The following is a 27,971-nucleotide window of genomic DNA, read 5'->3' on the forward strand; positions in this document are numbered from 1 at the left end:
CTTAGTCAAACTTCCTGTGTAAAAAGTGTTCCTTCGGAAGAGTTCGGCTGTGAACGGAGATTTCTGGCCAGTGGGCTTTACCTGTTGCATGCTATCTCGAGCTCTGCTATGGCTGAATAACATAAAACAAAAAACAACAACGTGGATTACATCTTAACAGGTAATTAAGTTGGCAACATGCTCCAGTCCTTGTGAAATAAAGCCAAACATCTTTTATGTAAATGCGTGCCTCTCAGAGGCTACATGTGGGAGAATTTTTTTCATCTCCATGCATTCACACATGAGTCTCTCCCCGAAAGAGAGAGTCCCCTAATGCACATAACTTCAGAAACTGTAACAATGCCATCTCATTACCAAATGTCCTTCCTTGTGTTTGTTTACACCATATGGAGAGTTTGGAGCCAGAAGGGTAAAAGAAGGTTTCTGACTCATTTTACATTCCAAATGGTTTTGACCTTGCCACTGAAATTTGATTTAAAATCTTAACTGTTATTTATGTTGGTAGGTTCACTAACACATTAGCATGTGCAGCAAAGGGAGAAAGGACCGGACACACGAATACTCATGCACCTGGAAACGGACCATTATGAGTGTTTACCTATACATTGTGCTCAAGGACAAGGGCCAGAGTCGTCTCTGTCCATCTGTGTTGCTTTGAAGTGAAATATTTTGCATTCATTTGTTTGCCTACTTATTTTAATTGGTCACAGATTTGATCGCTTTAAAGAGTTGCTCTAAATACTTTGCATGTCTTACACAATTATACAAATCACGCAAATTTTGCGCCTCTATAGATTTCCCAGTGGAGGCTATTTCTGAGGGGTGCAGCAGTAATAAGGGTTGTTTTGACTTGTCTGTATATGCTCAATTGAAAACTGACATCCAGAATTCTACTTCTAAACAGCAATTTTCACTGCCTGACAGAGGACTAAATTTTCATTATCCTTCTCACATCACCCATGTATGTTTTTCTCTGGAATTGATTTTCTGACAACATAGCTAATAAAGGTGTTGCTTTTTTGGCAGCTGACTCTTGAAACTTGGACGTTAAAGTCTGCAAGAGAATGTGCCAAATCCATCAAGTAACCAATGTGTTTTGCTTAATGTATGAAAGCTTTGATGCCTCAATGCAAAGTTTGTTTTCTGGAGTTTTTTTTTAAATTTCACACTCGTGGGGTTCGGGGGTGCTTCGCCTCCGTGCTAGGGCTCTGGCTGGGCCTTGGGGGCTTAGGTCCTTGTTGGTGTGTCGCCGAGGTTGTGGGCGGGTGGGTGCACGGGGGCTCAGCCCTGGCGCAGGGGGCCTCTTGTGCATCGGCCTAACTAGGGGGCTCTTCAACTGACAGGGAGTTTGTTCCATCCTTGCAGGAGTCCACTCTGCAGGTGGGGGAGAGTCATAGGAGAGGTGGAGAATAAACTTAACCTGGGTGTCTACTGTCTTGTGCAGTCTGGGAGATGATTGAATGTTAGGGTGGGTACAGTTTCCTCTGCGGTGGGGTCGGGTGGGCTGCCTCAGGTCCTGTGGGGCTGGGCGGTCCTGCTGCCGTAGGCCCCGATCTGGATGGGCCTGGGCTCCCTTGGCTTGGTGGGTGGACAGGGGTGCCTACTGGGGTCAGTGGGGGAGCTGGCCCCAGGGAGGGTAACATCTCCTGGGTGTAGGTGCCGTTTCCCCCTCCAGGGGCGAGGGTACCTGGACGTGGGGTATAGAGTTTGTTTGGGGAGTGTGATTGTGTGTACAGTGTCCATGTATGTCTATCCCTACGTTGTGTGAGTGCTGAGTATTTGTATGTGTGCATGACGGTGGGAATGCATGTTTGTGTCTGTGTGTGCCTTTTTGTCAGTGTTTATATGTCAGGTCGGGTCTTACACTCCACCTCTCTGGGAACTCCCAGGCCCTCCAAAGGCCTATCTCCCCTCACCACACTCCCTGCTGGTAACTGATGTCCCCTGGTGGGTTGGTGCGTTGGTGGTTCTTGGTGTCCGGGGCTGGGCGCTCAGGTATGTACCAGCTCACTCCCGGTGACTACTTGGCGGGGCCTGGTGCCTGTTGCCCGGTCAGGCCTCTTCCGGGGCAAAGGGGGCCCCCGGGCCTCCGGCCTCTGGGCCTGCGGCTCGGTTCACTCTGGCACAGCTGGCTGCTGGCAGAGCCGGCGGGCACGCCACTGCAGCCCCCTCTGGCTTCTGCTCCGTGGCTACTGGGTGACCCCTGATCTGGGGCTGTCCTCAGCTCTTCCCAGGAGGGTGGCACGGATGCCCCTTCGGTGGTCCTCCTTGGGCTCTCACACTCTGGGGCCTCTGGATGTCTGGAGCCTGGATCTCCTCCATGCCTGCTTCATGCCCTGGGGGACGGGGCTATGGCTCTCTACATCCTCTAGCAGATCATTACATGGGGAAACCTTTTGAATACAAGCGCACTGATCCACACAGGTGTGCACACGGGTGTTCACTGTTCATAGACATAAACTACACCTTTATTGGCTTCTATTTCCAAGCACATTGTGCGCTGTCGGTCCTGCTTGCTACACAATAACATTCAATATTTAGTATTTACTGCTGTTTACACTTAGCTAGATTAACATGATGGTATTGTATTTAGTATGTTGCTCTTTTTTTGCTTGTTTTCTCTCCTTTTTCTCTCAACAGGTGATCCAGGAGATTTTTTTTCTCTTCTTTCTCTTTTTAAGTGCCCTTTCTCACTGTCCCTCTTCCCTTCTGTTTTTCTTTTCCTTCATCTTTCTTTCTCCCTTTCCTATCCCTCAGTCATGTCTGTGCCGTCTGTAACAACTGAAAATAAAAGAAATAATAACAACAAAGGTAGATCAAATAGAGCAATACGGCAAGGCCGTGATGATCTATTTGGCTGGGTATTGGGTTGGGTATCCTTGTTGGTCTTCAGACAACAATTGTGACAGCTAAAGAACCAAATAGGACAGGCAAAATAAATAAATAAATAAATAAAAATTCACACTAGTCTTTAAGCTTCATTTAAGTGTCACCAGGTAAATTTGCACAGTAGCTAGGTCGTAACCACAAACACAGTCCACAACTATTGTAATTGGCTTGTTCGGTACTGTTGATTCCCTATGTATTTCCAGTTACTTTTTAACAGCAGTTTTTGAGTTTATCTGCAAGAAAATAACAGTCCTCATCTCAATGTAAGGAAAAATAATCACAGCATTAATGTTAGGGACTCACAAATCAGAAAATTCCTGGAGGGCGATTGCTGAAACTGTCAGAACTGACGTGAGGGAATGTACAACAAAGTGGAAAAACTTGAGGGACAGATGTTTGCCCCCGAGAAAAAACTGAACACAGCACTGAGTGACAATGCTATGCCATCTTATATAGTATACTATTCACACCAGCCTAATCCCCCCATCAATGTAAGACAATAGCCATCATCTTTTCCTAAGAAATGAGACGGGGACCCAAATTCTATAGGCAATCCTCACTTGTGATCACAGAAACAAAGGAGTATGTCAAAGGCAAGATTTTTTTTTTTTTTTTTTTTTTTTGTCAATTCATGAGGCAGCCAGCTTAAATGGTGTAAAGCTTGTGAAGTGTCATCTCTAACAAGAGTTGCAGCAATAGAGAATGAATTCCCAAAGCCTAATCAAATTAGTCTATGTCCAGTCACGATTGAAATACACACCAGTGTGAAGAGAAAGACACTCGGTAATAAGAAATGGAAAATGGAGGACTAGATTTGTTGCCAGTGTGATACAGAAGAGACGGCGCACAGCCACCTTTTGTCTGCTCCTTTCATGTGTGCACATACTGCCTGTGTATGTGTGTGTGATAGAGTGTGTGTCCTTTTATGAGGGACAGCGTGCTTATAAGTGTGAGCGTTTACATATGTGTATCTAATGAACACTAATTTCATTTAGAAAACAGTTAGCTGGGTGGTGCAGTCAGGCATCCCATTTCAAAACTCAATTCCCCTCTGGTCAGACACACACACACACACACACACACACTGATTCTAAACAGATACCCAGCAAATTTCTCCTGGCTGCTATTTAACTATCTAATTATTCCCTTTTTCATTAAATGAGTAAATCAGATTCTAATTAGCTAAACTGTCATTCAGTAGCCAGGGAGCAAAAGATTGTGATACATATTGGTAAGTCTTACTCTGTGTGTGTGTGTGTGTGTGTGTGTGTGTGTGTGTGTAGTGTGTGTGTGTGTGTGTGTGTGTGTGTGTGTGTGTGTGTGTGTGTGTAGGGCGATGGGTATGTGTCCATGTGTGAGCCTGACAGCATATGCTCCCCTCTTTGTCCCTAGGGTGAGGTAGAGGTCTCTGGTAATTACTTTTGTTGGACCAGTAAAGAATGCTGGTGGAGAGCAGGAAGGAAGCCAGCAAGAACCAATCAGGTGTTGGACCTTTGATTAAAGCTTCCTTAGACACATAATAATGAGCAGCTTGGTAGGTAAAGACTGCTATTCCCAGAATACACGATAAGTATTTTAAGAAGCATGTTTATTCAGATAAACGGTGGGCAGTTGTTAACATCCACAAACTAGGTATTAAACATGTACAACAAAGCGGGGCAAATTGGGGTATATGTCAGTTCATAAGTAGCCAATCAAAATTTTCATATTCAGCAATTCTGATCCAGATTCAGTTTAAAGGAGCCATTAATGGAAATAAAGTGAAGAAGAGGGTTATGTAACGTTGACCATGGACACTTTCTTCTCATTCCTGTCCTGCAGCAGGCTCACCCTTATTGTTCTGACTGCATCTCAGGATTGGGAACACAGTTTATAAGCATTGACTATTACGGGCATTGGGTTGCGTGCGTGCGAGTGCCTTTGCGTGTGTAGGGTTATGCATGGCAGCATATCCTGCCTGATTGGATGCAGCACTCCTGTTTATCCACGTCCTGTTTGAATTAGTTGAATTGATGTAAAACACTTTAAAAATTGCTATCTCTCCCAGATAAGATAAACATCGACTCATCAGGAATTCCAGCCACAGCCAAACAAGCCTGCCAAAGTTTCCCATCAGTACGCCACCTCCAGAATGTCAATGTCCCTTAATACTGATTCTGATTCTAATCCTAACCCGGGCCCCTTCGCTCTGGGGTCTTACTAAAGATTTGTTTGGAAGGCTTTTGAAATTTTCAGGACTTTGCATTTGGCTCCTTGTTTTGTGTGTGCTTGTCATTTCAATTGTAATTGCAACGCAGGAAGAAGGAGAACGAGTACTGTTCCAGTGTGCGGTTATGCCCCCGTTTCCTTTGGAAGCTTTGAAGCTTTGAAGAAAAAATTTCAAGGTGAAAATACCAAGTGCAAAAAATAAACAAATAGGAAAAAAAATTAACCACTTAGAATTTTGCCATTTGCAGCCTTTTCCAAATTTGAACAGCGTAGCTTAGAAATCGTCTCTGTCATCCAACGACTTTTGTCATGCAAAATTAACAATTGTGAATAGACTGGATGCTGGTACCATGGTGATGTTTTGCCATTATACAGAATGCAATGATTTCAATTTGCCAGATTTGCACCGAATGTCTTCTAGCTGAAAACAGTTCAGGCCTTAACACATTAACTTATAGTGATAGCAATTTCTACTGACAGCAGGAAGTTCGCCCATATGTGACAAACATTATTCAATTTATTTAATACTCACACAGAGAAGGCTACACATCCAGCAACATTTAATTAGTGGATGTTCAATAATGCCACATAGAAGACATAGAAAGTTACTCCTTTGTGCGATACAAAGAAATGACTGCTTGCTGGAAATAAACCCCCCTGATGATGTGCAAAGAACCCATCGTCGCCAGTTACAGCATTAATGAAACATCAATTCTGTTGCCGACAGCAAAAACAACAAAGACGCAATGAAAAAAAGGGAAAACTTCACATTTGAGTTGTGCTTTAAAGTGTGTCCTTTTTGACAAGCTGCTTTTCTTTTTGTTTTCCTTTCCTTGTTGACATAACCCTAAAAAACTCTTCAGGATTGAAAATAGCATACATGTACTTCTGCACCTTTTGTCTCCTTCGCTTTGAGTCGATCTACTAACAAATAAGTTACTGTCAGATTTCCATTGGAGCAGATCTTTAAAGAAGTGAAATGACCTAAACAGATTTTGTTCATATGGCAACGCCTACATCCAACACACCACTGTATAAACTTTGCTTGATTAGGGGAGTCAATATCTGTGCACCACAGCGGTCGACCGCAAAACGGCACACAGTGTGGTTGTGACTCAAAGCCTCCAGGGAAGAGAAGAATTAATAAGAAAAACTAACTTTTCAAAGTAAGGTATGAGTCAGAATGTAAACAGTTAAAGGCTTATATTTAGATATTTGTTCACTTGTTCAAACTCCACTTTAAGCTTAAAGTGTGGTCCCTTTAGCATATTTTGGGATGAGATTTATCTTTAATAAACATTAGGTGATTGAAAACTAAGCTGTTAAATGCAGGCAAAGAATACCAAGAAATATTTGGTATGAAGTTACATCTCATATATCATTTGAGTAACAATGAGACTGTAGAAAACTAACGGAGAATGTGATTATAAGGATATTTTATTTCTTATTTTTTAGATATTATTTAAAATGTTACTGACATGAAAAAATGTTTTTTTTTCTCTTTTTCCTTCTGTGTTTATTTCTGTGTCGCTTTACTGTCAGTTCAGTGTGGGTGTTCTGTACCAGCCAGCTCACCACATCTGGGCCCTCTTTGAAAGTATACTGTTATTTCGGCAATTAGGCTTAAAAACAAATAGAGTACTTTTAGTTTACGCATGCCAATCTCCAGATATAACGCAAACGTGCTCAAACTCTTTTCACACCTTGCTCACACACGCTGGTCCTGCACACGCTTAATGACATAATGACAGTCACTGTTTATGTCTGTCATCCATTTTTCATGGCCAATTAGGTGAAATGGAAAGCGCATCTCAGTGAAACCTCAGCTAAGGCTCTCAGGCTGTATAGGATGATCACAGGAGCCCAGCGAACATGTGTGATTCTCTGCAATCATGTGCAGCAGGCGTCCTCAGAAACAGTGTGAGGTGGCATGCATGTGCATGTGGACATGGGTACATATAGATGTGTGTGTGTGCCTTCGAGGTGTATAGTAAAGTTTCATCAGTTTTGGATCGCACATCAATCATGGCAGATTAGCTGACACCTCTCCTACCCACACTGCTCTACTCCCCGCCTGCAGGCCCTGACTGATAGGTGGGTGCTAGAAAAACAACACACACTCACCCGATAGCAAACAGAAATACAAGGTCTCTTTCCCCCTTTCCCGCATACACACAAAACCCTGCACATATTCGTCCTCCTCCCTTGACTATTTTCTTTTTCACCGTCTTCCTTTTTCTCTCACTAACTCAATTTTTTTTTTCTGCCCACTCACTGGATCAGTCTGTTTCATGTATACGATTTCTTGTGGCTTGTGTATTTGTGTGCCTGTATGTGTAAATATGCTAGTTGCTCTGGTCTTGTTGTGTACATATTTCACTGATTGTTCTGTCTGTCCACAGTGGCTCATTGCCCATTGGACTGTGTATCAGACTCATCCAGTTTTCAACACTTAGATGAGCAGATCCCTGATGGATAAATAAAGGGATTGGCAACATTGTAAAATTTGGGTAGCACCATTATATGGATTAGCCTAAACATTCACCCGGCTTGGTATTATAGATGTTTTTTCTGTAGTCACTGGTAAAGGATTAGTCATCAGTACCATGCACTACAAAATCAGACTGTACTAGTTTTTTGGATACATGTGGGAGGAGAAAAGGAATGACTGATCATAATGAAGGACAAAAAAAGAACAAACAGGATGATCAAGCATTGTTGACCTGCGAAATGAAAGAGCTATGGCTTCAGGTGTCTGTGAACATTTAAGTACTTGTGCTTCTCAAAGAGTGTTCTCATTCTCTGATTGCAGATTGTGCATGTGCTTAAGATATTGGGAGCTTAACAGAGCTATAAATATTTGGATTTTAACCTGATAATTGCACCGTTTTCAAGTTTATTCACAGGAAAAAGAATGTAAGATGTGAAACTGGTCTCTATCAAAAGGTTTCAGTCGGATGCACAGGCTCTTTTTCACAACATGAAATCAAATCAAGCAAACAAAATGAGTGCATTCAGACTTTTTTCTTTCTTTCTTGGCTGCAGGAGAAAATTCCTAAGAAAATCTGAGCTTTGATGTTGCTAAAACATGTGTCGTGTTGCGTGCCGATGATACTTTGTTAAACTTTTGAAAAGCTGTTAAGCAAGCCTGGCCCGATAGCATCTGATTTTACTCTGTGACGACGGCACCTTTGGAAGAGAGACAAACTATGTTAATGCTCTGTCTTATCAGTTTATCTGATATGCTCCTCTTCTTCACCTCTCTAGTAGCTCTTCTTGTATCTCATCTGTCCGCTGCACTCCTCATCTCCTCTCTTCAGTTGTTGTCATGAAAAGGATGCAATCAGCAGGGTTTTTGCCAGGGTACTGCAAACCCAGCAGTCCACTGACTCTAAGTTGACCCCCTGCCTTCAGACATTTGCATCGATCATTAGGTTTGCTAATGTATGCTAGTGTTTTAGACTAATGTTCATGGTGACTGTTTTTACTTGTTTAAACAACTTTAAAAGAAAACCAAACGTCAAAAATGAACTAGAAGGAAATACAACGTTTTGTTATTAAAACTCGGGTAATGTAAGAATTAATATAGATATAATTTTTCTATTTATTACTGTAGATGAAATGATTCATCGCGTGAACAAGGTTACCTGTGATTCAGTCCTGTCCTGCCGCTATGGCCTATGCTAGCTTTTATTCTGTCCTGTCATTTGCCACAGAATAGAGACGTAAGAGCTGCACATATACAGTTCCACCTGTGCCACATAAACTGTGTACACATAGTGTGTGCGTTATAGTGCATACTGCGTCATTACCAAATCGGTACTTAAAAAATCGGTACTTTTTTTTTTTAACATGTTAATAAAAAGTAAGCAACACAGTGATGTGATGGTTAGCACTGTCAACTCAGGCTAAGAAATCCAGTTTGGGCCATTTCTGTGTGGACTTTCCATGTTCTCCTTGTGTCTGCATGGGTTTTCTGTGGGTACTCCAGCTTCCTACCACAGTCCAAAGACATGCATGGAGTTTCTAACTGGTGATTCTAAATTAACTGTAGCTGTGAATGTCTGTCTGTATGTGTTAAGCCTAGATTATATTCTGTTGCGGACATGGACAGCTGGAGACCCGATTGACGAATAATCATTCCTGTTACGTTTCTTTGACATCCGCTTAAAGTCCACCACCTGAGCACATGTGTAGTTAGTGAATTATAATGTAAATTCTCAGCGAATGACTCTGTGCAGTCACAAAAACTGTGATGAAGTGTATGTCACTGGGATCCTTAGCAGACTTGCAGACTCTCCTTTCTACCCTACAATAGATTAATAGGATAGAATAATAGAATAATAGGCAGGGCAACTGACATGAATGACAGGTAGAGACAATCACCGTGCCATCATAAAAATGACCACGTGTGCAATCAAAAGCAATTATACAATCAAAATTTTCTTTCATTAAAACTTTTAATACAGCTAACTAATCATCTCTGTAGGAAATGGGATTAAAAACACAATTGAATAAATGTCGATAAATATTAATAACAAAATAATGAGAACCACCTGCTAAGCTTCGCTAGGCCCTGTGGCGCAGATAAGGCCAATCCCACTGTAATAACACGGCACAGTGTGTTGTCTTCAGTAGCTCAACTCGTATTCTTTTGAGAAGATATGTGCCTACACACAAATATACCTGTAGCATGCGCGTGCTATTGTGTCTGACTTTGCTCACCAGTAATATCAGCCTATGGGACCAGCTAAAATTTGCAGACCACACAGTGTGAGGGTATGTGTCAGCACTGTATTGCTGTGTGTGTGTGTTTGTGCACTTTTGTGAAACTACACCCTGCCTTTTCTTGTTTAATGGAGTGTGAAGGGATTATGCTGATTCAGTTCATAACTGGGGCACAGTGACACAGTCATTACACAGGTGAGTGTGAGTGTGTGTTCTTATGTCTGTGTGCGTCCTTGCATGGCTGTTTTCCGCACACGGCCAGGTGAATGGAGATGGTGGAGCAGTGTAAACGTCCCAGTCCTTTTGTCCTCTGCGCCAAAGGCAAACATAGCAGAGAGCTTTCACTAATCCCTTCCGCTAGCCTTATCTAAACCACACCTGAGGGCAAAGGGGAGGTTGGAAAGAAGGGAGGTGAGAAGGAGGATGAAAGAGGTGTGAACACAAAATGAAAGAGTTATGAGAAAATTGATAATAGAAGAATGTGTATAGGAAAGATGGAGGGAAGAGAGAAGTGACTTGTTTATAAAGATTAGAGATTTAAGAGGTGTCAAGAGAAACACCTAATGGGGAGCGAGCATGCAAAACACAGTGAAAGAAGAATTACTGAAATCATAAAAATAGTTTTACTGTATGCTATGTGAGATAAAATAAAACCTATACTTAAATTAAAGCAAAGCACCCCACTGATGTCATCCGATCTTATGGTTGAAGTTGGCTTTTACCATCAGGTCCAACCAATGTGTTATAAGTAGCAGAATAGACCACATGTGAGGTATAATGTTTATCTTATATAATATATTTATGTTTGAGCTTGAGTTAAAGAACCTAAAATCTTCATTTAGAATCTTAAAGATTTATATTTATTAAGTATACACAAGTAATAGCAAAATAATAATAATAATAATAATAATAATAATAATAATAATGATGATGAAAAAAACAAATCCCAGGTAGAAGTTAAGAAATTAAACTGGATGCTCTGTCATATATACTACTGCAATGATAAATGCTCACATTAATCATACCCTAAATTCAGCTCAGGTTTCAGACAGTTTATTTTTCTACTGTTACATATATGTGATATCAGCAAGAGAGGATACCCTAATATCATGTATACACGTGACACGTGACTCAGAATTTGAGTGCTGCAGCCCCACCCACCTGCTGTTCAAACCCTCTGCTCATGAGTGTCAGCCAATTGGCTTGAAAGAGAAAACAGTTTGTGTCAGACACATGATGAACAGAGGGGCTGGGCAAAAGTCCAGTTTAAAAAAAATTATAATAATTTGAACTGTGAATCATGTGATGTGAACTCTAGCATAGTCCAAGAATAAAAATAATATAGAAAGCGTAATAGATCCTTTAACACTCAAAAACTCAATTTATCGCTTCCATCAGTACTTCACGGTTGTGCTTGGCTAGATTTAATTGACTCTGGCCTTTCAACAAAAGCAAACATTCCAGCAACTGTCACCAGAATTTGATTTTTGATTTCATCAAGATAAATGAGTACTTTCTCTTAGAAAAATGTGACTACACTGCCAACTTTGGAGATTTATATTACTGTACAAAGTTATAAATAGTAATGCAAAGTATAGCAGGCTTTATTACTGCATGTCAACTAAATATAAAAAGTCAATCAGCAAGAAGAGCAAGATAACTAAAAAAAACTCTGTAAACACTGCCAGATTTCTTATCAAATTCTAAACCAGTTACGCATAACATTTTCTGTTACTTGCTCCATGATTTGGGATTGTGTGAGAGTTGCCATCTAAACTTCCGAAGGTTTGGTGGGGAAATCTTTGACAACACTATTGATGTTTTCAGCCTGATCTTAATGACTGTTTAAAGCTTTTCTAGAGTCTCGTGTTGTATTACTTGCCTCTTGTCACAGACAAAGCAAACTAATGGATTATCACATTGCGTTTGTGAGGCTGCTGGAGGCTAAAGAGGAGCAGAGGATAAATAGGATGGCAGAAAAGCATGAGATTAGATGGATGATGCAGATGGTTGTGCTGAAAAGGACAAAAAAATAGTCTCCCTCGCTGTCCTTTCTCTCCTTTCCCCACTGTCATCTTCTTCCACTCACCCCTGTGTACACGTGTGGGTTCACTCAGAGTTGAATGCCAGTTGCAAGTGTTGAAAACAGGAGCTGGATCACGAGCGTTTTTGCACAGATCAACACCTTGAGTCACTGGATACACCATGTGGAGCACAAATGCCAATTCTTTCACACATTGGAAATGTTTATGTGGAATCCAGTAAAGATTGTATTAGCTGCGCTGTTACTACTGGCTGCAGTAGCTCCATCACCCCACTAGGGGGAGGAAATGGGCTTGTTTAACCAAGTTTCTACAGTAAAAATTAAGTTTAGTCAGACTAGTTCCAAAGTTGTTTCTACTAGAGCATGGGAAAATATGCCTGTAAGTATCAGTATATTTTTTATGTTTATGTCGAATAAGTGATGTGAAATAGTTCTGACCCTTATATTTGAAGCTAACATGTAGTCGCACTGTTTGCTAGCGCTATGTTAGCATTGAGTTAGCAAGAGGGACACTAAATATTTTTTCACGTATTTCGCTTGATTAGACAAGTTGTAATTTGAGTTAGTAAGGCTTTAGTAAGGCTTACATGCTTTCAGGCTATTTCATGTATTATGAGAAATATATTATGTTATTATGTTTGGGGAACAGGATTTCATTATTTTTATCTACATTGCTGCCTGCGAAGTGACACCCTGATATAGTTCTGTGTTCTGTGAAACAGTTCTGTGAATTACTTTGGCACTGTGTGTTTCTGTGTTCTTTGTCCTCAGAATTTTCAAATAACTTGAGATGTTTTATGATTAATAGCTATGTTGTGCCTGCACTATTTTGAACATACTGTCCACAGGCTCTAGCTTTATTTTTATGTTGATCGTATTAAAACAAAGAAAACAATCTGAAGTTGTTGTTTTTAAGTTATATATACAATGATTTTACCAGTCCGGCCCACTTGAGAATAGACTTTTCTCCATGTGGCCCCTGAACTAAAATGAGTTTGACACCCCTGTTCTAATAGAACATTGTGCTGCCAAAACAAGCGGTCAGCTTCCAGGCCTTTCATACCCTGACACGGCCCACAGAGTAAATCCGATTCTCACACTCAGAGTGTATCCTGCTGGACATCCAATAAAAGCAGTCAAGATCTATGCTGTTCTAGACAAACACAGCAATCACTCCTCGGCTAAAACATACTTTTTGACATTTTTAAGTGTGAAGGACAGCTTGAACCATATACATCGAAAACATGCTTTTGCTCGTCTCCTTGCTATCTCTACAATATCAGCCACTTCATTTTAGAGTATTTTGATGGTACCACTCAGCTTTCCCTGCCTACCATTATTGAGTCTGATATGATACCTGATGATAGGACAGAAATCCCATCACCAGAAGTTACTCACTACTGCCCACATCTGAAGCCAGTCAAAGGTAAAATCCCAGAAATTGATCCAAATGCCGACATCCTGCTCCTCCTTGGGAGAGACATTCTGTGTGTGCACAAAATCAGAAAAAAGCCTAACAGTCTCCATAACGAGCCATATGCTCAGTGCTCAACCTTGGTTGGGTGATTGTGGGAGAAGGGTGTCTGGAGGAAGTGCAAAAGACAGCTAACATTAGTGTATACAAGACCAATATTCTACCAAATGGACAAGCTTCAATCTTGAGTGCATGCCCAAACAATATGCAAGTCAAAGAAAAGCTTGGTTGTCACACACCAAATCTAAGTCTCCAAAGCTCTGCACAACACCTGGAAAGTAAGAGAAGTGATTTTGCCAGTGAGGTGTTTCAAAGGACATAACGTGACAAAATCTCTGCTATGTCAAGTGCCATGACAAGTTTTTTTTGAAAAGGCTAGAAAAACAAGTCTATAAAGATGGTTGCAACACTTGGGTTGCCCCATTGCATTTTGAGTCATTATGAAACAGCCTTCCCAATAACCGACCTTAAGCCTTAAAGTCTTTCATCTCTTTGGAAAACTCTAGAGAAAAAAACAGAAATGATTTCATGCAAAGAATGTTGGATGAAAAACATGCAGAGCCAGCACCGCCATTAAAAAAAGGTGAGGAAACGTGGTATCTACCAATATTTGGGGTTTACCATCTACAAAAACCTGACCAGATAAGGGTAGTGTTCAATTCAAGTGCCAAACATAAAGGAATTTCCCTCAGTGATATACTTATGAGTGGACCCGACTTGAACAACACTCTTCTTGGAGTTCTGATCCGCTTCTGCAGAGAACCAATAGCAGTTACAGCAGATGTGCAGAGATGTTCTACTTCTTCAAAGTCTGTGAAGAACATCGAAACTTTCTGATGTTCTTATGGTATGAAAACAGCAATCTACAAAAACCTGTGAAAGAGTTTCGAATGACAATTCATGTATTGGGCAACAGTCCATTATCAGCATTTGTCATTTACTGCCTCAGGCGAGCTACTCGGGAAGCAGATGACTCCACTACCAGTGCAAGAGTTCATCACACGCAATTTTTATGTGAACGACAAATTTGAATATTTTCCTAGTGAAGCGGAAGCCATTTGTGTCCTGCGGCCTTCCCAAGCGATGATAAGTGGTCTGTTGAGCAGTTTAGCTGGGACAGACCGTTGCCAGCATCAAACCGGTAAAATTGAAAACTCTGGAGAATCTCTATGAAAGACTTAGAACAGCTCCAGATTCCAAGACCTAATGTTCCAGTTTCTGTGTCCACACAGACTCGCCACAGAGAGTTGTGTGTTTTTCAGATCCGTCAGTCATTCCCATTGCCATAGCTGCTGTGGCTTACTTGACGACAATTTCTACAACAGGACAGATCCATGTGGGATTTGTTATGGCAAGACAAAACTGGCCCCACACCCAGCGCATACAGCGCCCCGCCTTAAGCTTTGCACAGCTGTCTGAGATGGCAGACATCATCCAAGATGAAATGGATATTGACATTCATTCTTTGACGTACTACAGTGATAGTAAAATACTACTGGGTTACATATGTAACAACTCATACAGATTTTATGTCTGTTACTATCAAATATATTCTATGAATAAAGAAAGTTTGCTTGGAGTTCAAAGATTTATTACTTTTTCCACTTGGAGATCTTTGACTCATGCAGTGTCCACACTAATCAACAAAGCAAGAAGTGTTGCAAACACACATGGTGGCAAGGCAGGAAATGAAGATGCACAAGCAGTAACAGTAATCTTTGAACTAAACAGCTTTCACAAGGGAGTTTGAGTGTCTTGTCAAAGTGGACTAAATCCCAAAACAAAGCCCTCTTCGAAAGTTGGCACCGTTTCTGGACAAAGATGGGCTACTGAGAGCTGGTGGCTGTATGTCCTAAACTAATTGCTACCTAGCTGGTCAGAAAATATCATGAACAGTCTGCACACCAAGGACGCCACTTCACAGAAGGAGCTATTAGATTTGCAGGGAGGGCAAAACACCAGCTGTCTGTTGATTTTCTGTGAATGACCTCCAGCATGCCTTAAAAGTATTTTAAAAATGCTCTCAAATGAATCAATTTATCCATCTTCCTTCTTAACCACTCATCCAATTCATGATATCTTTCTACTTTTGCTTTGTTTGATCAAGAAAAGCTATTTTAAAGTAGCGTGTCACAAACTTTTAGTCTTTTAGTCTCATCTGTTATTCCTACGACAAAAATGTAAAATATGTTCCAATAACAAGACTTGGCTAAAGGCATATTGCAGCCTCCTGCATGTATACATTTGCTGTTTTCCTTTTCTTTCTTTGTGTGTGTGTGTGTGCGTGCGTGCGTGCATGATGGAGTGCCAGGCAATGAGTTGATTGGCCATATGTCTGCACAAATGAGCTCTTTATTTAATAAGGCTGATGATCTAAATTGTCATTACTGTCAACATTTAACTATGGTCCTCCCTACCAGATGGTATTTGGTTATATATCACAGTGATGAGCTCTTTCAGATTACTCATTACATGATAAAGCCATCCGAGATTAGAAAATGCTTCGGCTTTCAGTTGGATTATCTTGAAGTGCTCTTTAGATTTTATTTTCCCCTTGAATCCAGTTTGTCCTATGTTATAGTAATAGTGCCAAGTTTAATTTGCTTTAAACAAGTTCAGATTGATTTGTGTGAAGCTTATAGGCTTTATAATTATGTCATTGTGCACTTTAAGCTTAGCTTTACATTATGCTACAACCACAACAGTAAACTGGATCAGAATTTTGTTTAAACTGGGTTTTGGTTTGAACTAAGTAGAGTTGGAAAGCCTGCCCTGTGAAAACACCCATTTTGTGCTTTTGTGCTATTTAATGGAGGTTTAAAAGAAACTATTTTCTTTTAATATACAAAGAATTGATATCTTCAGACAGAGGCTTTCTCCAGTGCAGCTCCTGTTTCTGTTGATAATACCTTCCAGAAATCTAACAAATGAATCCATTGTGCCTGCATTACCAGAATATCTTGATATATGACAAAGGATAATGTTTAGTAAACCATAACACTTGTGATTTAGTTATTGTGGTCATCTTGTTACTTTAATTCAGCTTAATGATTTTCTCTTAGCATTATCTCACTGTACTGAGAAGAAATGCTGCATCGTTTTATATATTTTCCTTTGATAGGTCAAAATTGAATTGTATCAGTCAATGCATGCTTTTGTTGTGAGCAGTTGCCTTACATATTACTCAAAGGTTTTGCTTGTGCTGGAAAGTACCTACCCTGACGTAACAGCTTCAGTTTAGATCACTGCAAAACTTTGATAGTTCCTAGTTTGTGCAGTTTGGACACGCCAAAAAATAGGGAACTTCCTCCAAAAGTTATAATAACTCTGAAGAGGTTCCTCTGGTCTGAAAGGGCCTGTTGCCACATGATATTAGCACTATATACTCAGGATATATAGTACTTAATCAAAATACTTTTAATGAATGTAGCCCTGTGATGGACTGGCGACCTGTCCATGGTGTACGCTGTCTGTCACCTAATGACAGTTGGGATAGCCTGCAGCCATCCCGTGACCCTGAATTAGATAAGCGGAAGAAATTGTATGGCTTAATGGATGGAAAGAACCAGTAATTGCAGTTTCTGTGTACTGCATGTGCATGAATTTTGTTATTAAGTTACGCTTAATGTTAAATGGAACCACCTCCAGAAGGAAGCAAATGTCTTGATCCAGGATTTTTTTTCTCCCTGCCCCCACCCCTGAAGCTGGAAGATATTTCATATTACCCAACATAATTTTCAACATAATGTTGGCTGGCAGCAAGTTCAACTGCTGACAATACAATACCAGTGATGAAAATGTCAGATGTAGTTTGTTAATTACCGGGTTATCCAAGATGAGCTCAGTATCATGGGAAGGCAATTAAACAGGGACACGTCTGTCAGCAAAGTCTAACATTTGCTTGAACAAGAGGAGAAATTTAGTGGACACTAAGGTTAAAATAATCGTGAGATCGTGAGAGCGGCAGAATAGTAGGAGGACATGTAGCCTGATACAACGACAGGCAGAAACTGTGATGGAGTGGCAAGGCAGAGCGGGAATAAAGGCGGTCTATGAGGAGAGAGGAACATTGTAAGAGGGACAAAAGAAAAATGTATGTGTTAGTTTGTGTGGTGAGCTGTTAAAGTAGAACACAAGGCTTTGCTCTTAGCTGTGGTTGTGTTCCTGTTTGTCTGCACGCATGCATGCGTTCATATGCGATTGTCATACGCTGTGCACACGCGCGCAACAACACTTTTGTTGTTTTTCTTTTAAATCTCCCGACATCAGACATTACACTCTCCGTCGTCTATGTTTATTTTTCCTTTGTACATCTTCATCCTGTTTGTGCTCCCCTGTGCCATCCATTTTAGAAATACTTTTAATCAGTGGTCATGCCATTAAAGCTTCACTCAGTGGAATACGAGAGAACTTCCTTCCTCGCCATTCGGGTAATGCTTTAGCTGCTTATCATGCTACCAAAAGAGTTTATTCTCTGTTTTTTTGTTGTTGTTTTTTAATTGGATCAATGTGAGGATTTAAAAAGAGATTTTAAAAAACAAAACAAATCCTCGCTGCAAGAGGAAAAGTGAATAAACCAGAGTGCCAGAGTACTAACAGAACAAACCACAGAGTGGAAAGGAGTCGTGTCTGAAGTGGAGACGTGTTGTGGATTCGGCACATGGCATAGCGTCCTTGTTAATGTAGCATGTTGAAGAAAACACGGTAGAATGGAAAGTGTGTGTTTGCTAAATGTAAGTTCTATAGTTTTGCAATTCAGTTTATCGACTTCTTTTAATTGGATGATCAATTTCTGGGTGTTTTTGTCTGTACAAATTTTCCCTTCAGTCTCTGAATTTCAGGCTACAGGCTGAACTTTTTACTTACTCTCAATTCTTTGACTGTCTTCCTCTCTCCCTGCCTCCATCCCTGAGTTAGTCTCTCTCCTAATGGGGGTTAAGTGTTCAGGGTAATTGCACCCCTAAATGGAGCCCTCACTACAGCTAGGAGGAAATTTTCACACCATCGTTAATGTCCTTTAGTCCTTAACTCACACCGTCGTCTGTCCTCTATTGTTTCAAAGCGAGCCTGTGGGAAACACAGAGGGCTACTTCACATCTCTGTCTTCACTCACGCACTCTCCCATAACTTGAGGTTACGGGCACACTCGCTTGGATTTCCTGTATATCACTTTTCTGAAGCTGATGAGTATTTGTGAAATATTCAAAATCACATAAAGAGCTTTTTCATTATCGTTGTTTATAGTCCTTTGAGTGTGACCACGGGAGAGCAAATCTTCATAGCTGTAGGTGTTCAAGGTGCAACATCAAACAACAGCCCATTCTTTCTGTCCTCCGTGTCTCTGTCTCCTGTTTCTTCGCTCTCATCTGTCATCCCTCCTGTGCTGCCAAAAGACAGCCAGAAGGCAGGGAATGGGAACAGGGTAATAACAGGGAGGGAAGGAAGGAAGGGAAGATGGAAAGGGACACAGAAAGGGAAGCAGTGTGTAAAAATTGTGCAATAGATGGGAGCTGAGAAAAGTACACGTGAGGGTTTTTCATCTGCTGCACTGCTGTTTCCACAAATGCCAAATTATAGTAAACAGAACTTGATATATGATTAATATCAGTGATTTTCTTTCAGGTTGATTTAAGTTGTGGTCTGATCCAGAGTTATAGCTCCCCTGTAGGTGTATGTGCAGCTTTTAGATGCTAAAGGTATGTGTTATTTCTGTCCTCTCTTCTGTAGGTGTCTTATGAGTTTCTATTCACTACACTGCTTTTATACTGTGAAGTCATATAATGATTCTCAGGCAGAAGGCAGATTAAAAAAATCTGCATGCTGTTTTGAAGGTTATAACTTGCATGTAAGAAGTTGTAACCATGGCTACTGTGTCCAGTGCTTGATGTAGAGTTTGTCACTTGCCAAAGTTTGCAAAGGTTAACATGAAACTCTGCAAACATCTGTGTGTAAACAGACTTTTGAGGATATGCAGAACTGTACACAGTACAAGTGGAGCGCTCCCCAAGTGCTAGATACTAAACTGTATAAGGGTATAAGGGTCTGTAGGAAGTTTTTCTACAATACATCCTGTAGGATTCTTTCATTTTTTGTAAGGTTACACACAAATGTCTTTGTAAAATAGCTCAAACCAAATGCCTGGTTGTGCTTTTAGTGTTTTTATTTAGTCTTTTTGTTTTGTTCACATACCTGAAGTGTGTGCACCCCTGTAAAGAGATGCTGCAGTTATTGTTAGGCACGGCATCCCTTCCATCATTTACCCGCTGTTTCTTTTTCACTTGGTGCTTACTGCCATTCTGCTTTACTTTCTGTTGGTCTTCATTTGCCTTTGTTTTTTACTTCATCTCCTTCTTTCTCCTCTCTAATTCTATTCATGAGAGGTGCACACTCCATCATTCTGTCTCCTTATATCTCTTTCTGTCCTCCTTTTTCTCTATACCTTTCTGCACCGGAGCAAGATGGAGGAAGAAGGGAAGAGAGAAGGGTGTGGGTTGGAGAGATGGACAGATTAGGTGACAGTGATAAGCGATCGATCTCCAGGCCGAGCAGCCCAGGGAGAACCACTCCCACTGACCCCCTCCCATATCTCTCTTTCCCCTCACCTCCATATTCTTCTTTTATTCCGCTCTCCACTCATCTGCCCCTCTTCCCTCTCTTCTTTTCTTCCCAACCTTTGTTGCCTTCAAACCTGACAAGGGTTCATTAAGGATCCACTTTGTGTGTATAAGTGCATGTAAGTGTTTGCCTCCTTGTGTGTATGTGTGTGCACACTTATGCCTGTCTGCCTAGTTGATAAGTCATGAAGGATAGCTCCCTAAGGTGCCCCTAAAGAGCTTTTAGTGGCTTTCGATCACACGCGCACACATGCACACAAGTGAACGCAAACACAAACAGAGGCCTCAAAAGAGTTTTTCTTTTTCTCCAGCAAAAAGCACTTTGTTAGTGATTGTTGGACAGTGTGTGATACGTGTTGGTCCATGTCTGCGTATTCATTTTGTTTCTCTTCTGCTAAAACACCACAGAGAAGGTCTCCTATCAACCCCCTTTCCCTTGTCACATCCGCCTCCCATCATCCCCATGTGCCTTTAGAATCTGCCCGCCACAGCATATTGCCCTAACGAGGTTGTCTATTGATCAAGTGATGCTCTTTGTTGTAGACACCTAAATGGACCTTCAGCCACTCTCGCCAGGCCTTTATGGGAGTTGTTATGGCTTTGGACTGATTACAATAGAAGCACTTAAGATGCTCAATGCCTGATGTTTTATGCAAGAGAAGGCTCAGCTTCAGAAGTATACATCTGCTACGTTACATCGTTCCCTGAGTGTATTTCAGCATGTTTTTTTTTTCTTCCTCTTACTGCTTACTGCCTACTGGTGGCTGGCAATCACCTTTTTTTTATATTCCCTTTGGGTGAATGTTGATGATTAAAATCTAAAGAGTTCAATCGAATATCCAAACAATTTCTATTAGTCCTGTCAATCACTGGCTTATATGTACATTTTAAAATTACTGTGTATGCGGTTTATTTTTAATTTTCATGCTTGCGTGGTTGTGTACACGTATAGAAATTCAAATGTGTTGCCGTGCCCACCTGTGTGCTGCTTTAATTTGAGGCCAGCCAAGTGTGACTTGGAAGCATGTGGAAAATATTACACGCAATCCTTTTCACTCAATTCAGGTTTCACTCCCCTTACCGCCCCCTTTCACCCCTCCACCCATGCTTCAGCCTCCCGATAAATAAGCTTTTGAAGGCAATCATTTCCTCTGCTGTTTATTCATGATGCATCCACGTCAGACATTCCACCATTTTTCAGGAAATACTGTTCATTGTGTCAAGGCTGCTAATTTATGGAAGTGTCTGGGATGTTACATATGGGTCTGTCAGTATGCATCTGAAATGCCATCTGTAATATCACCCAGTGATTTTAACATCAGCCTTAAATTTTTTCTTATTTTGTGAAGCACTGCTTGTGGTGCTACTCTGATCCAGTCACCCAGTGTGCTTAAATGAAATGTGCAAGTGCTCACTGTAGTTTAACAGAAACCTCTCACTCACACACACACACGCACACACGATATTAAACCCACCCCTGTCTACGCCTCAAGCTGCATGCTGATGGGCTGAACTGCAGAGATGGTCAATTAGATACTAACATATGATTTTCATTGTAATACCTCGATAATCTCCTTCCCTTTTCTTCTTTTGCCCAGCACCTTAAGACATCATCCCTCTTTTATGATCAGCATATTTCCTTTGCTAACACCCTTAATAATCTGTGAAATATTTTGTTCATTTTTCTTGATGGCAGTAAAGTTTTTCTTGGATCTTGAATCTTTTCTTTCATTTTCTTTATCTTGATCTGTCTTCTGCTCACTCCCAAAATATCTGCCAAATGCTTTGTTTCTTTCTGGAAAAAGAAGCAAAAGGTCAGCAGTATTTATGGGAATTCATCTTTTTATCTCACTCCACGAACACGCCTGACTTTTGAGTTGTGCTACAAGGAGAGGGACACAGTTACATCTGTTAACAGTTGTGTAACGTCAGAAACGGTAAAAATATGTAGGTGAGGGTGTTAGTAAGGACTAGTATTTGAAATTATTAGTCTACGAACTGATCTTTAGCACCTGTGAGGGGATTCAGCCAACCATGCAAAGGCTACAGTGCTGACTTCATATGGACCATTTCTTTGCACATACAGTATAAACACACTTGACTAATGCCTCAACTGGGACACCTCAGCCAGGCATGTGTGTGCCTGTGATGAAGGGGCCCCTGCTGTGCCATGATGGGTACATCAATACCAGACGGTTTAGGCTTTCGACACGCTAGTGTCAGAGCGTGGAGAGAGAGCAGCAGGTGAAGTGAGACAGACAACATGGAGGTCAGGCAGAAGTGATAGTGCTGGACCATCTGCATGAATATTTCTGGCAAATGTATACCGCAATGTACTTTGACAAGGTTGAAAAGTACGTTTGAAGAGAGTTATGTGAAAGAATACAAAAACAAAAATGCTAATTGTAAATAATCCAACATATGTACCAAATGCAGTACAACATATGGTCTTGCTTGTGGTTATTGTTAAATGATAATTGGATCCTCTTTATAATACTGATTGATAGCAATCTTATTTTATGAGGTCTTGCTGTAGTCAGCCGCAGCATGTGGTGGGTGTGCAGTATGCTGTGTTGAAGCAGGAGGCCCTGACAGCAGCTCAGGTCAGGGGATGAGATGGAGACAGCTGGAGAGGAGGGTACGCTCAGGGATGGATGGACGCAAAGATGGAAGGCATTCTCCAACTGCGCTAACTTTAGACCACACATGTCGCTAAACCTCTCGAAACCTGTCCACAGCATGTCACCACTTGCTTCCATAAACCCCCCTTTGTGTATGTGTGTGTATGTGTGTGTGCGTGCCTATTTGTGGGACCATATATTGCGGACCATTTCTGTGTTTGCCTACGCCAACTAGAGTGCATAAATAAACAATACAAAGGGCACAAATGATTTCCTAGTACAGCCAATTCTGTGACTGCGTTGAAATTTCATTTTCCTCGCAAAAGCTTTATTGTTTCAATTTCCAGCTCTGAGGCAGGTTCAAAAGTTCATGAACTCGTGGCTGCAAGTGTGAAGAAGAAAGCAGCATGTGCCCACCAAGACATGACCTACAGACCTTGCTTTAGTGCTAAAACCTTCTGTCTTCTTCCAAAGGGGAAACTTGAGTAGCCCAATTACTACAAATTAAGACCTAGATATGGTTTGGCAAAAATCAATCAGAATCCCTATTATCAGAAGACAGATTTGGGAAGAGTGTGTGTGTCTGCATCTATGCGGTTGGGGATATAGAACGCTTTTGGCTGTATATGAATTAAGGTAAAACCTAATTGCTTTTCCTCTTTCTTTCTCCTAAGTGGTTTGGATAAGGATTGTTCTTCCCTTATTGTGAAGCTGATCCAAATTTGAAACTGAAAAGCAAACAGAAGTTTTTATTACCACATATATAACCAAAGAATTCACAGACACACATACTGTGTGCATGCATACAGTAAGACCCCTGCCAATCATACGCAGTGCGCTTGTGTGCACAGTGTTTGCCTGGGCCCAGAATAAAGGCATAGTAAACATCTCTCAGCTTGTTCAACACGACACAAACTCTGTTAAACTGACAAAGTTCCTGGTCTTTTAAACAGAGCTAAGCTGGGATGTTGCTGTTCTTTCCAAAAAGAGGGAACACACTTGTTTTGTTCATTCAGGTCATTAGTGATATTTTCTAATTTCCTTAGTATATGGTGAAGTCACTTTAAGATATGAAATATTAACCGGCTAAAAAAAGACAAACCGGAATGTGCAGCAAGACTGTGATAAATGTGATCATTACAGCAACTTAATCAACCAGACATAAAGATAGTTTTTACTAAAGCAATTCAAACATTTATTTCCGATTAAACTAGTTTTCTGCCAGATACACCAAATATGCAATTGATCTGTGTGTGATATATGCAATTGATCAGTTTAAGGGAATTATTTGTGCACACAGATTTCACGTACATGCTTGCATTCACTTCTGTGTGTGTGAACGTCACGTCTATATTGCAAAGTGACCTTTGGTGCCCTATATAACACAGGCATTGCCCACAATAAGACGTAGAGCCCGAGTACCCGACACACCACTTAACCCCCTGCCTGGGACCTTGACAGCTTCTCCGTGGGAGTCTGACCCTGAAGGTCCTACAAAATGCTTTGTTCACACCGAACACACACACACACACACACACACACACACACACACTGGTACATTGATACAGACTTACACTCTGCACATGCATGCACAGACATGTAGGAGCTAAAGAACCATATAGCTTTTAAACGCGCATGAGGAATTAGCGGAGAGGCCCATGTGTCAGCTCCCCACTGGCAAAAATCATTTGATGCCCCTGGAGTTATAGCTACAGCTTTGCTCAGAGCCTCACTGTTATCTTTCTGCCTCTGTTAATGTCACCCTAAGTAAATGTTAGACATTAAAATGTTTATTTGAATGTAAAAAATATGTGCTCCTCAATATTACTGAGCAGGATTTTTTTTTTTTAAATACCTAGCAATTGTAATATTAAATTGGCAGCATTTCTATAGATAGATTGTTTTAGGGTTTATACATATCTGTCAAACAGCAATCCAACATGCAATGAGAAGACAGCACCTAAGTCTCTTTGAAATATTAGAAATCTTCACCCTTTTTGTCGACTTTATACGCTCATACAATATATTCATGCATTCTTGTTTTCCAGCTGTTTAAAAAGAAAAATCCCTCTCATTTCTAGAAACAACAGCCCCTTGTTAGAAAACGTGGCAGTGGTTGTTTTGTGCCGAGGCTGGTTATAAAGTACTTCCATCATCTCTCCATAACCATCTGCTCTTAAAACATTCTGCCTTTTTCAATCAGCAGATGTTCTGTAAATTACCTCCTCTAAACCATGCGCTGCCACATCAGCCACGTCTCCTGTCTGCCGGCTCTCCGGTTCAGTAATAGAGCCATAACACTTAGAATGTTGGTGAATTTCGATTGTTCTTAAAAGTTATAATTGAACTTGAAAGTTATCTGTCTGGGGAGAACGTAGCGCTGTGCAGTTCCTTATAATCTGATTGTGATCATTGCGATAGGCTTTCGCTGTTGAGATGAAAGGTTTGATTAACCCTTTGCGGACCCTGTATTCAAATTTTCAAACCTGATTTGGGCAGCCGCCAGGGGTGATAGCAATCGGAGAATATTGCTGTTTTCTTTTATCTGATTGATGTGTCAACACTTGGTGCCGAAGCTTTATTATGTAGACTACACTGTTACTCAGACAGGCGTTCACCGTCTAGACTGATGCAGATGATATTGGGGGCAAAACATGATACGATGTGACAAAACATGTCATCACATAACACAAGATGTTAGCTCTGGTATTTATACAGAGGATCCTTTATTACAGTGAAATAATACACTTTTTATTATGAGTCTCCCCTGGGGGGGAAAATGAATCAGAAACCTTGGCGGAGTTCAAACCTTCCTCTGTCTGCTGAGCAACAGCTGGGTACTGTTTAGACCTGGTACTGATTCTTGTATCGTAAGATTCCAGTGTTATACTACATTTCACTTCACAGACCTCTTGTATTGCCTTAAGACAGTAATTAGTGTAAAAAATGAATGAATGGTTGATATATGCTCTCATTAAGTGAACAAGTTAATTCCATTCCATGTAATAGACCGCAGTATTTACAGTGAGTTCAAGTATGCAGAAGCTGGAGGGCAGAGATATAGATACTTAAAAAGCAAAGTGTGCGAGTGCAAACATTGTTTTCACAAATCCCAAAAAGCTTTGGTCATATAGTTTTAACTTGGCATGATCAGGGGCTTTGTGCTGAACAAAACACATTCAAGCGTGATTTTATCAGAACTAGTCTGCTCAGTGTAATATTATATGAAACTATCTGGGAGGTACCAAGACTGAAATCAAGAAATGATGAAGATCACTATTGATGGAAATGGAGTAAAGTAGTACCATGCCAGGGTACGTCCAAATGAAGTATGCACTTTAAAAACGTAATAATTTTGACTGTAATCTTTGCTTGGAATACAGTTGTTTATCCCTTTAAAGATAAAGCTACAATTTCATGGTACAAATCTAATTTATTTTGTAAACTTTTACATCAGTGACTAGTAGGTTTGAGATTTCTTTTTACTCGAGAAACAAAGTACTGTGTGATAGATTTCCTCAGGTAGCGTGACATTCATCTTCAACCATTTCTCATTAACCACTTGTCAATAGGGCAGCAAATGAACATTTATTTTCTGAATACTCTGGTTACAATTTAAATTTGAACCAAGCTGCTTTCTTTGAGCACGGATAAAGTAAATGTGGCTTTTTAGTAACTCGATGAGTATAGTTTTGACTGTTTTTGGAATTAAAATGAAACACTTATGCATTCTGATTAATTTATTAGTTATGTTGCTAGTACCGTGTTGGACTTCCTATCACATTCACAACTTCCTTAATTCCTTGTGGCGTAGATTCAACAAGGTCCTGGAAACATTCCTCAGAGATTCTGGTCCACATTAACATAATAGCATTACACTGCTGTAGTGCATCTGTTTAAAGTTTTGATGTGCTGTTTATTCTACATAGCTCAGTTATAATGAGTGGTTATCTGAGCTGCTGTTGCCTTCCTATCGGCTTGAAACAGTCTGGCCATTCTCCCCTGACCTCTGATATCAACAACACATTTTTGCCCAGTGAACTGCCTCTCACGAGATATTTTCTGCCTTCAGACATTTCTGAACATAACCCTGAAACCCTGAACATGCAGGAAAATCCCAGAATATCACCCGTTTCTGAAATACTTAACATACAACCATATCACATTCAAAGCCACTTAAAGTCAAGTTTCTTTTCCATTCTTACGGTAGGTTTGAACTTTAGGTCATCTTGATTGTGACTACATGTCTAAGTGCACTGAGTTGCTGCCGTGTGATTTGCTGATTAGACAGTTAGATTAATGAGAGGTTGAACAGGTGTACCTAATGTAGCGGCTTGTGAATGTGTATTTGCTAGAGTCCTCTCGTTAAGTATGAGGAATCCCCAAAGGAAGGGATCAACAAGGTTTTCACATGACATCAATGATGTATAGACGGGCACAACTATAGCTACAGTCTGTCAGTAAAGCAATTACATAGCTCAGATAAACACAAGAGTTCACATTTGGCTTCCCATAGCTCCGTTTTTAAGTGTTACATACCTAACTTATCCTAATCACAGAAGGCTTGGCACACTCTCTTTCCATGCATGTACCCGCTCTCTCTCACACACACACAAACAGTATATTGTTAGTGTTTGTGAACTGTAAAAGAGGTGCAGGTTTTATGAAAGTGGTGACATTATAACATACGGTCAGAGCTCCATGGCAACCTACTGTGAAGGTCAGCCTCTGTGTGCATTTAGTGCATAGATATACAGTATACGGGGATGTCAGTGGGTGTGTGTGTACATGATCAGTCCTACAGGTGAAAATATAGTCGAACAAGCATGAAGCAGCACACACTCACACACTCGACGATTCTTCTTTTTTAATCCGTGATTCTGATTTCATCTGTCCACATATTTATCTCCTTTTCTTTTCATCCCTCCCTTCCCTCTATCTTTTGGAGCTTTCAAACCTTAATACGTGCCTTTCTTCTTTTTCCTTCCTCCCACTCTGAATCTCTTCTACTTATCACACAATGTGATTCCATGATTTTTCTTTTTTGTCCATCTTTGCCCTTTCTGCCAGTTTTCCCACTCACTCCACTCCTCCATCTATCTGCTGATCATTTGTCCTGAGAAACAGAGTAAGGAGGGCTTATAGAACAACTACTGGAGTGGGCTGATATTCTGCTTTTCCAATGTGCCATAAAAAGGTGGATGAAAGTCAAAAGAAAGGTGGGGGAGAACAGATGTACTGCAATAGCCTTTTTAGACAGAAGAAATCTACTGAACAAAAGCCCTCTCTGTTCTCCATTACTCCCTCTCTAGCTTGTTTAATGTTTTTTTTTTTTTTTTACACAAAACAGGAAATAGTTTCCCCTCCTTAAATGTCAATGGGAAATAATTTTA

The 27,971-nt window shown here is 40.7% G+C and overlaps 1 protein-coding gene and 1 long non-coding RNA gene across 3 annotated transcripts in view; both read left to right on the forward strand.

Annotated features, from left to right (window-relative positions):
* The window catches only part of efna5b (ephrin-A5b), a 103,825-nt gene that overhangs the window by 41,978 nt on the left and 33,876 nt on the right, over positions 1-27,971 (forward strand). The gene's annotated exons all lie outside the window — the stretch shown is intronic.
* On the forward strand, positions 1,955-27,844 carry LOC146506604 (uncharacterized). Its single transcript, XR_014877131.1, has 2 exons — positions 1,955-4,158; positions 4,222-27,844. It is a non-coding gene; the product is annotated as an uncharacterized LOC146506604 (long non-coding RNA).

This window comes from Neolamprologus multifasciatus, chromosome 12 (assembly GCF_963576455.1).
Source record: "Neolamprologus multifasciatus chromosome 12, fNeoMul1.2, whole genome shotgun sequence".
In the NCBI taxonomy this organism is placed as follows: domain Eukaryota; kingdom Metazoa; phylum Chordata; class Actinopteri; order Cichliformes; family Cichlidae; genus Neolamprologus; species Neolamprologus multifasciatus.